Source organism: Pinus tabuliformis, chromosome 1_2, assembly GCF_031772625.1.
Source record: "Pinus tabuliformis cultivar Carrire ecotype Pingquan chromosome 1_2, CPIR1, whole genome shotgun sequence".
NCBI classification, from domain to species: Eukaryota; Viridiplantae; Streptophyta; class Pinopsida; order Pinales; family Pinaceae; genus Pinus; species Pinus tabuliformis.
The window spans coordinates 1,096,431,666-1,096,443,688 of record NC_142298.1 but is presented as its reverse complement, the minus strand read 5'-3'; the positions used below and the strand labels follow the sequence as shown (position 1 = coordinate 1,096,443,688).

At 37.4% G+C, this 12,023-nt stretch overlaps 1 protein-coding gene across 1 annotated transcript in view; it reads left to right on the top strand.

Annotated features, from left to right (window-relative positions):
- Positions 1-12,023, top strand: part of LOC149210000 (cytochrome P450 750A1-like) — a 73,606-nt gene that overhangs the window by 21,237 nt on the left and 40,346 nt on the right. The window lies entirely within an intron of this gene.

Here is a 12,023-nt window from a genome sequence, read left to right as displayed (position 1 = left end):
ACTGTTGTTTAATGTAGGCATGGCCTCGACCAATTTCGTAAAATAGTCCACGGCGACAATAATATACCCATGCCCATCGGCTGAGGTATGGTTACATGTCATAAAATTGATGCCCCATTTTACAAATGGTCCAACAATAATGATAGGATGTAATGGTGCAGGTGGTAATCGTGTTTTGCGGTAAAAATATGGCATGCATGACAACTTCTAACAGCAATAATGCAATCATTGAATATAGCTGGCTAGAAGTAACCAGCATGGAGAATCTTCTGCGCAGTAGCATAACTAGATAAATGTCCACCACAAACACCAGAATGGAAATTATTCAAAACTTTATCGGCTTCCTCATGAGTGAGGCACCACCCATAAAATCATATTGATACCATGAAAATAAAGGGTGAAATCAATGATCAGATAATCTTTGGCTTGGTAATGAATACATCATTGTTGCGAGTGAGATGTGTCGGGCCTAAAAGTTTGGGTCTAGAGATAGATCAGTATATCTCCATACCATGGGTCGAATGATGAAATCAGAAATAGAGACTCATCTAGAAATGATAGTTTCGTTGTTGAATCGATATCAGTAGAGGGAAGGTCGCAAAGAAGCTCAATGAAGACTATATATTTCTTTGATTTTGATTTGATGAATTCTAAATCGAACTCCTGCAAAATGACGATCCATTTCGAATATTTGACCCCATCAATTGACGTGACAAATGTATGTCATAGGCTTGCAATCCAAAATGACAGTGGTCTTTCAGAGTAGGATATAGTGGCAAAATCTCTGCACAACTTGAACAGTAGTCAAAGCAAACTTTTCGACATAAGAGTACTTAACATCCATATCATTGATATTGTGACTCAAATAATAGATCAAATGTTTAATCCCACATTCTTCTTGGACTAAAACCATAGAAATGGTTGTATCTCTAGTGGTGAGATACAGGAAATAGTCATTTTGATAATTAGGGAGATACATTAATGATCTTCGAACCAGGGTGTCTTTAAGAGCATCAAAGGAACCTTGTGCAACCTAGTCTCAATGGAAGGGTATCCCCTTTTTCAAAAGATGAGTAAATCCTTTAACCATTTCAGCGTAGTTTGGAATGAACCTCCTTAGAAATTTAGCCTTTCGTTGGAGTCTCTGTAACTGCAGTAAATTGGAAGGTGGAGGTAGATCAATAATTGCCTTAACCTTCAAAGGGTCGAGTCTAATTCTTATTTAGATCATACAAAACCAAGAAAATGACTAGAACCAACAAAAAACACACATTTATGTGGATTGAGTCAAATTTTGTAGTGTCGACACCATAAAAATATAGCTCTTAGATGTTGTGGGTGATTAACCCGTTTCTATGAATGAGTGGGTAAATCTCTAGATAAGGTTGAACAATGTGTTTGATGTCATGGAAAGCATAATTCATTGCCCTTTGAAAATTTGGCCCAACATTCTTCAAACCAAAAGGGAGTTTCCTATATGTGAATGCTTCCCAGGGACAAATAAAAGAAGTTTTATATTGGTCTTCTGGGCGGATATTGATCTGATTATAGCTGGAAAATCCATCCATAAATGAGAATATTTGACATTCGACATAGCCATCAATTATCTGGTCAACAGAGGGAGTGGGATAGTTGTCTTTTGGACAAGTGTTATTAACATCCCGATAATCAACACACACTCATATTTTTCCTTGTTTCTTTAGGACAAGAACAAGATTTGAAACCCAATCGGTAAGAGGAACAGTGTGAGAAAAACCAGCATGCAAAAGTTTTTCAATTTCTACTTTTACAACAGCCGCCTTCTTTGGATTAATAGGATGGAGGTGCTGTCATTCCGGTTTGACATCATGATACATTTTAATCTCATCTTCAACTATACTAGAATCAATTCCTTGCACTTCCTCATATGACTAGGAAAATATGTCACGGAATTCACAGAAAAGAGCACAGTAAGTTTCAAGTTCTGATGGAGAACAAGGTTTGCCAACACGGGTGTTCTCTACAATTCTAGGTTTGGTTGAAATGTTGATAGAAATGGTTTCTTCGATATTTGACAAGTTTCGTTTAGAATCAACTGTGTCTATAAATAAAGAATTTGAAAGGAAATCAACAGTTGAAAGGTGATTTGGTTCATTTGAAACATCTTCTATGTGATTTGGAAGATGGGATCGATGATGATAATCTTCCCATGGTTCTTCTTTTTTCATTATTGATTGGATGATTCCTTCATCAGTAGAAAATGTACGTGAAAAAGGATCAGAGGAAGTACCATATCCTAACGAACGATCAACCCATACAATTGGTGATAATGGATATGGGTTTGTCGCACAAGCCAGAAAGATTGATTCTTATGCAAGCGCAATGGGTCTTAGCAGTATGGTTTCATTATGCATATCATCTTCAGAATTATTGGAAATTTTCCATGAATCAGATGAAGTGGAAGATATCATGTTGCAAGTCTCAACTTTTGCAACTTTCACCATTTGTGATGATGACGGTAGAGAAAAGGTACCCATTAGGGGAGGTTCTTTGAAGAGACCTACTCCAACATTCTGAAGTGATATCAAGGGTCTGTGAACTAACAAAATTCTTTGAGTAGCCTTTGAACTAGAGGCAAATAAACCAATTTGATCAATTACTGTGATTTTTCCTTTATGAGGGAAATAGATCATATGAAAGTATGTCAGAACCATAGCAACCATAGCATAAAGCTAGGGTCTTCCTAGGAAAATGTTGTAGTCAAGAGGTCCATCAACGACCTCAACTTCAACAGTTATAGTTTTTCCCCCTAGTTCTAACTGCAGGTTACTTAAAATTCCATAAGGCGTATATGTGCGACTGTTAAAAGATTTTAAAGTTGTAGGTGACTGTGAGAAAGGTGGGGAGCCAAGTGTTTTCGAGCTACTCATTCACATGATACAAGTAAAAGCACCCTTGTCAATGATGGTTTGGTGAATGAGTTTAGTCAAAGTCTTTACTTGGATCAGGAAAGCTAATTAAGCTGGTAATTGTGGCGTATATCCTGCATGGTTAAAAACCACAAGATTGGAATCCATTGGATCAATTCCACCAATTGCTAACAATAAAGCCTACTTTTGGGAGGGACAATTTTGAAGCACCTCAAGCATCGACATAACAAAAGGTGGTTGAGCCAAATCTTCTACTATGTTATAGTTTTGCGCTGCTTAAGCTCGAGGGTTGAATGTAGACTTATGTACAACTTCTTGAGGCGGTTTTATTATTAACTCTAGTGTAATGGGTGGTGGAATAGGATTAGACGAAGTCGAAGTGGAAGTATTTGGTTGATCTAAAGCCTAGTTATTTGATGATGATGATGGGTTACCATAATATTTACTTCGTGTAGACACCAAAACATCAATTTTATGCTTAGAGGTAGATAGCATAAGCACTTGTGAAGTGGAAGCATGATCTGTAGCAACAAAATGAGTCTCTGGATTTGGAAAAGGATCTGTCAACACAACGGATGCACTAGAAGTCTTAAGAAGTTTTGAGACTTCAGAGCGGTGAGGACAGTCTCGCATAAAATGCTCCTCATGACAGATCAAACATGGGTAACGAGGTTTGCTAGCCGTAGAAGAGGAATCAGGTGATTTGTCTTGAGGGGGAGGATTTTTTTTCCTTTTAGCTTTCCACTTCTTCTTGCTTCCAGGTTGATTTTCATTCTTGCCTTTGTTAAATGACATGACATTTATTTCAGAAGCAGGAGTATTATCAGATGCAGTATAAGTTTGACTAGAAATAGCAAGTGTTTGACCAGATTGTCTACCTGTTGTTTGTTTGCGTGAACAACCAATCACATCGTCATTGACATTAGAGTCCTTACTTGATGGGGGTGGAGGAACAATAAAAGCTAGTCTAGCTGCATTTGGAATTTTTTCATAGAGCGTGCTAGACTAGGTGTAAATCAAGTCTAAGTATTGGGCACGAGAAATTACTTGCTCTTTAGTGACAACTCCTCCTTTAGCCACATCCTCGGTGATAGATGGAAACAAGGATTTTATAAACCACTCAGCTAAAAGCTGATCAGGAACATAAGTTTTGACCATTCGATGATGATGACACCACTCATGAATATGATCAGAAATGTGAGTAGCAGTAGTCTATTTAAAGTTGGTCAATAGTTCTGTTCCAGTTTCATATCTAATGGGTAACTAGAAGTGGGTTAAAAACGTGGTGGCTAAGGATGTAAAGTTATCAAAAGAAGCTCGTGGTAATTCAATATACCACTTTGCAGCCAGACCAGTAAGTGTTCACTGGAAAAGACGTAGTCTAACTGAATCATCATTCAGGGAGTTGGATGAACACCATAAATGAAAAGTCATAACATGGTTGGACGGGTCTTCTCCAGGGTTTCCATTGAATTTCAGAATATCGAAAGGAAATTTATGAGGAATCACCAGCCACCAAGGTGCATAAAGAATTGGGTCATTGGTAAGCCGATTTAAATTCGATAATTCAAGTGTTGTGACAGAAGGAAACTATCTATTGAGGTTAGGTTGAGCATAACCATGGTAAAATGTAATTTCTTGGGCAATAGGCCTTTGCGCACCAACATAAGGCATCTGCTACTAGTAACCTTGATAGGGGTAAGTTTGTTGAGGAAATCTGGTATAAGATGGTTGTTGAGCACCAGGATAAATTTACTTTCTTCCAAACCCATCATAGGCTTGTTGACCAGGACCTGGGTAAACTTTTTGTTGACCAAGCCCAACATAGGCTTGTTGACTAAGTCTAGGATAATTTTGGTATTGTTGGAATTGCTGCTGTTGATATTGTGGTTGCCATGGTTGTTAATTTAATGGTTGTTTCCCTCCAATGTAAGTTTGACCAGGTTATGAATATATTAAATCAGTGTAAGTCTGACTCATACCAGTAAATAGTAAAATGGCCTAAGGTTGTTGGATTCCAGGCACAAATGGTTGTTGTAAAACGGCCTGAGAAGACTAAATCTATAAACCTGAAACTTGGGGGTCAGAGGTTGAAGGTCCAACTTGCAAAAGTTGAGATACAACTAACTGAGCTTGCGACTGTGGTAATAACAACAGGCGTAGTAGGTATGGATGAAACAGATTGCATTGGTTGTGATGGATACATAAGCCTTGGTTGAATGGGCATTGTTGGCTGCCACTGACAAACAATCATTCCAGGCTGACCTAAAGACGATGGCATACTGCCATATGGTTGTCCCCTAGAAAATGGAGGATAAGGAGATTGTGCATATTGTTCTCCATATGGGGGTAATCCAATGTAAAGTGGGTACATTGGATAGTAACTAGATGAGCCAGCTTGATATTGACTTGATGGATCAAGTTGTTTAGTATCCGTAAGTGAAGAACCAGGTAAAATTCCTGTTAAGGAAATGGGTGAAGACCATGGACTAGAAGAAACACCTGAGTGGGTTCCAAACAAAGATTGGTAACCCAGTGGGACGGATAGAACACCATACAGATGTCACTCAGGTGTTGTGGTAAACATCGAAGAAGTAGTGATAGAATATTCTGTCGCAGCTATAATAGATGGTACAGTCTGGGATGTTGATTCTGCCATAGTCAAATGTCCTAACGAATCGATGGGAGTCTGAAAGTAATCAGGATCAAAAGGATCAGTAAAATGAGGAGTGTGAGGATAAAGATAAAGCCTGGGTCCAAAGCGAATCAGAGTTCTGGGTATTTCTTCTTTAGGTTCCTCTTCAATAGAAATCAAACCAGGTGGAAGGATTTCACTGTTAGGTCCGTAACAGATTTCTGGTATTTGACTCTGTAGTAAAGGGGAAGTCTCAACAATTATAGATGTTTGAGGATAGATCGGTCAATCCTCTTCTGGTATGGTAACAACTTCTGATTTTTCAACTTCAAGATCCAAGTGTTCTGGTAAAAGAACAACAGGTTCAGGTTGGGCTTCTTGAACAACTTCTGGTTGAACTGTGATAGGTTCAGGATCAACTTCTAGTTGAACAGATTCAGGTTCAGAGGTAATTTTTTGTTGAACAACTTTGGGTTGAGAATCAACTTCTTATTGGATAACATGGGTTGCCGTTTCACTAGGTTCACTTTTAGTGTCCTTAGGCAATTGTGGAGATTATACTTCAGTAACAGATGTACCAGCAATTGTACGAGTAACTGGGGTCACAGTACTTACCAATATAGGTGACTCTGGTAATTCAGATGAAGAATCAGAAGTTTGTGATGTACTGGATTCAGTCAAACAAGATCGCTTTTGCCGGCTAGGTGTAGCTTCAGGGGTAAAGGTAGTTTACTTATTGTCCTCCGCGAATGATGGGGTAAGGGTTGATGCTCCTTCACGATTACTGATTGATTTTATCACAAAAGGAAATAAACACAAAGAGGGTAATCTAAGCAAAAGGATTACCAAGCAACTGTGAACTATAATATACTGCCTCAGTAAACCAAGGACTTAACATACGTGCAAGAAATCTCCTCAAATGATGTGTTTGGTGTATCACAGTGTACAAGGGGCTGACTTAGTTACCTAAGGATGGATAGCAACCTAATGTACTCCTCCCATATATACCCGAAAGTACGTGGAGGCCCAATCCGTGTTAGCATTGTCTAATGTGAAACATCATAGTGAGAGCATTCCTTTATACTTTTCGTACTATAACACCGCCATATATACCCGAAGGTACATGGAAGAGCTATGATATACTTACGTACATAGAATGAGGTATCACACTTGGAATGTATCGCAGACAATTAACGACAGCTGCTATGTTTTATGATGCTGGAACATGTCTCTAGCCTAGAACCTCTAAATGTTATTCATTAGGTGACAATGTTCCATTAGGTTAATTGAGATAACTTTTAAGTTGATCTTGATTAAGAGTTTGTCTTCCAGGTTCACTCCATGATGCCTTTGAAATTCCTAGAATGCAACTATAATGAGAAACATTCTTTTCATTTGATTTTGAACAATGAAAACCTTAACTACAAGGGATAGAGCATTCTGAATGTTTAATCAAAGAGCAAAGAGCACATCTAATTCAATTTCCCTATACTATTCCTACAAGCACACACAAACATCTAGATGCATAATGCAATTTTTTATTTTCAATTCCCTTAATGTTTAAATGAACAAAAGGAAACTAATGCACATACAATCAATCAATCCTTTTGCAAGAATGAAGACTTTACGACACTTCCTTTTCAGAAAATATTAATCGACCATAAGCTAACTTTGACAATGAATTCATAATGATAAATAAATCATTTAAGAAACACTAAACAATCAAGGCCAAAGTAGGGTAGGAAGAGAAATATAACTTGAGTTCGAACCACAAGAATAATTGATCTTTCAACAAACAACAAGAGAAGCAACTTTGGAAAATCAGACTAAAGGTGGATTTTTTAGCCTAAGAGGAATCAGTGCAAGCCAGAGTGGGAGACAGTTCACTGAAATGCACTATCTCTAAGGCAGGGGCTACTCTGCAGTGCACTGTGTCAAGACCAACACTGCACTGGTGCCATAGAGTCAAATCAAGAGACATTCAAGCACAATTTTTGACTAAAAACACTTCAAAAAGACTGAAATAAGAACAATAAATTCAAGAAAAGTCTACTAGGGTGTAATATGATGAGGATAAGGCACCAAGAATGATAGTCATTCCCTAGTATGGTCACCAATTTGTTATATGTAATTTTCATCCATGGATAAACACATTTTCCGTAGGTGGGTGACTACAGCTAGAACAATAGAAAGAAAGTAGTTTAACCTTTTCTTATAGAAGATAGATGAGATGGAGGAACTTAATTGTTGCCTTTCGCTTCCTTGATCTCTTTTGAATCGCTCCCGTCACTCCCACTTGAACTAAATCCACTCAAAAGTCACCTGCATCAAAAGAAACAAAAACTAGAAACGAGCAAAGCATACATGATCTATATACTATAAAACAATGGAATCGAAGACATTGAAACACATAGTCATCACAGATATGAACAATCATATGAGAAAAGGAATAAGCTCTTTATTAATGTAGAAGGAAGAGTATCACACAATACAGTTCAATCCTGTGCCACTCCTCCAGCTTCAGTGCAACCCTCACCACATCAAAAACACACTACTCTAACAACATAACATTGCTTAACATAAACTCAACCTTCAAAGCAATAGAATTTCCTTACAAACTTTACATTGTTGGCCCCTTGATCACTATGATCAGTGCCCAATTTATAGGAAATGGAGGTGGTTTTGTCATAAATGAGGGTATTGAATGGCCTTCCAAACATGGAGTTAGTTTCCATGGAGTAAGGGATGAGAGGATAAGACATCAATGGATCCTTAGCCTATCCAATTTTGAGCTCATAGGAGGAGATAACAGATGGGATCCTTCTAGAATAATCTAGAATCAAGTAATATTCCTAGAACCCTATACAAATTTTTCTCAATCTTGCCTAGCATAGGTCAAAGAGGGCCTAGGTGCATTGAATTGTAGGCCACAGTGGGCCTGCTTGCTCTACAACGCACTGTCTCAAGGCTTGGGCTGTGCTGGTGTCCCAAGGAGGCATTTCAGGAAGACTTTAGGTCAAGAAACTTTCATAGAAGGAGGAATTCAATGAGTTTACTTGTCTAGGGCATGTAACAATTGAATTAGGGTTTGATGAGCCATAAATGTACTGATATGAATGTTGAGAGTGATGTGGCCAAATAGACTTGTAAGAAACATCCAACAGCATTGGCCATTGCTATTAGAGCATATGCCGAAGCCATTGGCTCGAGTGTTCTCTTCCTGTTAGTTGAGAACAATCGAATGGCTAAGGAGCTACAAACAGAAAAGAAGGGAGGAGAACTGGTTATAGCATTCGCCCAAGCAAAATTGAAGAAAGAAATAATAGATGAAGTATTGTCTCTTGACACAGTCATGTAGGCATTGTATTCCAAGTTTGGTACTATGCATAAGGCAATCGTCCATCACAATGGGTGGTAGCAGCGATGCGCTAAGAGAGCACGTATCTTGTCGAACGTGCATGCTACTGTTGATTACATGCAAACATGGACGATGAGATACAAGAGAGCCCCACTTCACTTTCCTAAGATGATGAAGCCCAGAGGGGTTGAGCTGAAGGCACGCATCTAGGGTCAGATCCAGAACTATGAAGAGCTCCCACAACTCATCACTAGTTTATAGGCTTCCCATGCATGTGTATTCAATAGTATGGATGTTTTTGTGCACACACATGTGATCCCATCTATTGGGACACTCACCAATAAGAAGACAAAGGAACAGGTCTGGCTAGAGCTTGACTCATACTTCGATGAGTTCATGTGCATAGCCACCAGCCCAGACTCGTCTGTTAGTGCAGACACCATGCACAAGTATGTTGTTGGTCCGACCGCACTCAAGAAAACGATGTGCATGCTATCAGATGAGTTGGATAGAGGAGCCGAGTAGTGTACCCAGATGCTATTGGGGCAAGAGTAGAGTTCAAGAAAGATACCCTAGAGTACACGGACACCATCACAGACTACCGAGCTTGGCATTAGTTCACTACTGTCGAAGAGTTGGTGTTCCAACAGTTTTCCATGTCATAGTGATGTATTGCATGGCTTGCTCAAGCCATTTTGTCTCACATGGGTACATGTGCATTATAATGTAACGTCTTGTCAAGTGTAAGTTCAAGTGTCGATAGTTGGATGTAACAGTCATAGAGTAGATGAAGATTCATGAGGGTAGATGAATTGTCACAAAGGGGAATGTCAAGGGCCACCCCACCCTTTTCTATAAATAGTCCCTCATAACTAATTGTATAGCCATTTGGTCAGCCAAGCTTCTGATAGGGGTATCTTAGAGAAAGCTTAGATAGTATTGTAATGAGCCTTGGCTTCACCACTGCGCAAAGCTAGTATATCTCTTTGCAGGAGTAGGCAGTTGTGGCTGTAACGTTCCGCTGTCAGAACTAGTGGTTGGACATGGATGTATTGTATGGCTGGCATTTACACTTCTTAATATAGCAGAGCCATCACGTTTCACATATGTTGTCTTGTATTTCAGCTATCTTTAGTACTCTAAATGATATATGTATCTCTTTTCTTACGCATGCATGTGTAGCTTTCTATATATGTATGTATTTATCTTTCTGAAATGTGTTGTTGGTTTAACCATCACTTTGGATTGCTAGCTAACTTTCCTTCCATGTTGTGGGGCATCTTTTCTCGTGTGAACATTTGGTGTAAAATGACCTGATTTCTTTCATTAACCCCAATTTCATCGTATTGGGATTAATTTGGAGAAAATGCCCCCATTTTTTGGAACAGATGGTAACAAAAGAATGAATTGTATCTATTTAGATATTGAAGAGTATTCTTTCCTCTTTATTTAAATTTTCAAGAGTTTTCTTGGAAACCTTTAATCTAATTACTCATACCCATATCTAATGAAGCAGGCCTATTTTCAAAGTTGAGGAATATGAATTTTAAGGTCAGGAGTCAACACTCAATGGTAGAGGAAGCTTAGCTTAATTTGTTTTGTATTTGATGTACATTCCAATTCATCTTTCATGCTCTTCTTTTCCTTATAATTCTTGTTTCGAAAAGTCTCGAGTTTTTTTCTAAACCTCTCAGATTATAGTTTCATTATTATATAAATTTATACTTTCCACTATTATAATTTTTGTATATAATAAAAGGTGTGGAAGATAGTTTTTTTATCTATTTATTTGACAGCTGTGTAGCTCGAGTCCTCTTTAAGTTCATTGAAGTGACACCCCATGTTTTTTTTTAATTCAAAACTTTGCTACAACACCATTGTCTTTTCTATTAATGTGTTGGCTTCATTTGTAGTCTAGGTTAATGGAAGTTACTCCAACAATAGAAATTATATGATATAACCAACACATCCAAGTTTCTCTCACTCCAAATATCTAAGGGAACTTCCTCTTTGAATCTTTCTATTGGAGACCTATTCAATATATAAACTAATCATGACACTATTTCCACCCAATAATCATTTTGAAAAATCTTCTCTTTCCACATGCTTCTTGCTATATTCATGATGGTTTGATGTTTCCAATCTGCTACTTTGTTTTGTCATGGATTGTACCTTCTTGTAAATTTCCTTTTGATACGTTCATTCCTGGAATATGCTACAAAGTATTTTGAATCATATTCACCTCCTCTATATGATATTAATACTTTAACCTGATTGGAAATTTTCTTCTCTAAAATGGCATTGGATTGCTTGAAATTTTGAAATGTATTGTATTTTTTTTATCAATATGACCCATGTCATTCTTTCAAAATCATCAACAATGGTTAGAAAGTAGAATATTCCACCTTTTTAATGCGTCTGAAATGGATCACACAGGACTATGCTTACTAGCGCAAGTGTAGTTCAGGATCTATAGATGGTAGCATTTGGAAAATTGTTTCTTTAGTGTTTGCAAGGATACAACTTTGACATGGATTATGATGGATATCTATCATAGTTAGACCTTGTTCCATAAACCTTTTTACAAAATATATAGACTATTAAAAGCTAAATGGTTGTATCTAAGATGCGATAACAAAGTTCCATCATAACTTCTTACAAACTAAGGATATGATATGGGTTTCTTGTTTATAACTAGAGGAGGCATCTTATTTTTGGTCATTTGGATCATTGTTAGGACTCCTTAGCTAGCTGGATTGTCAATAATTGTGTAGATAAGATCTTTAAACTTGACATTAAAATTATTTTCATTCATTTTTTGTATGATTAATTTTTTAAACTTTGTACATAATAAACATCATGATTATCATTATTTTCATTCCTCTTGTTACAATTGTGACAGTACATTTACTTAAGGCATTAATAACATCATCTTAGCACAATTTAAGATGATATTAAAAATTTTGAGAAAACATATTTGTTACCATTATAAATTTATTGCATCATTGTCCAATAACCACAGATCTTCATGCAATTTTCTTGTGTTGCTAAATAGGAGAGGAAAATGAGAAGATTCTCCACTTTATCTATCCTTTAAGCATTTTCACTTCATTTTTTCAAA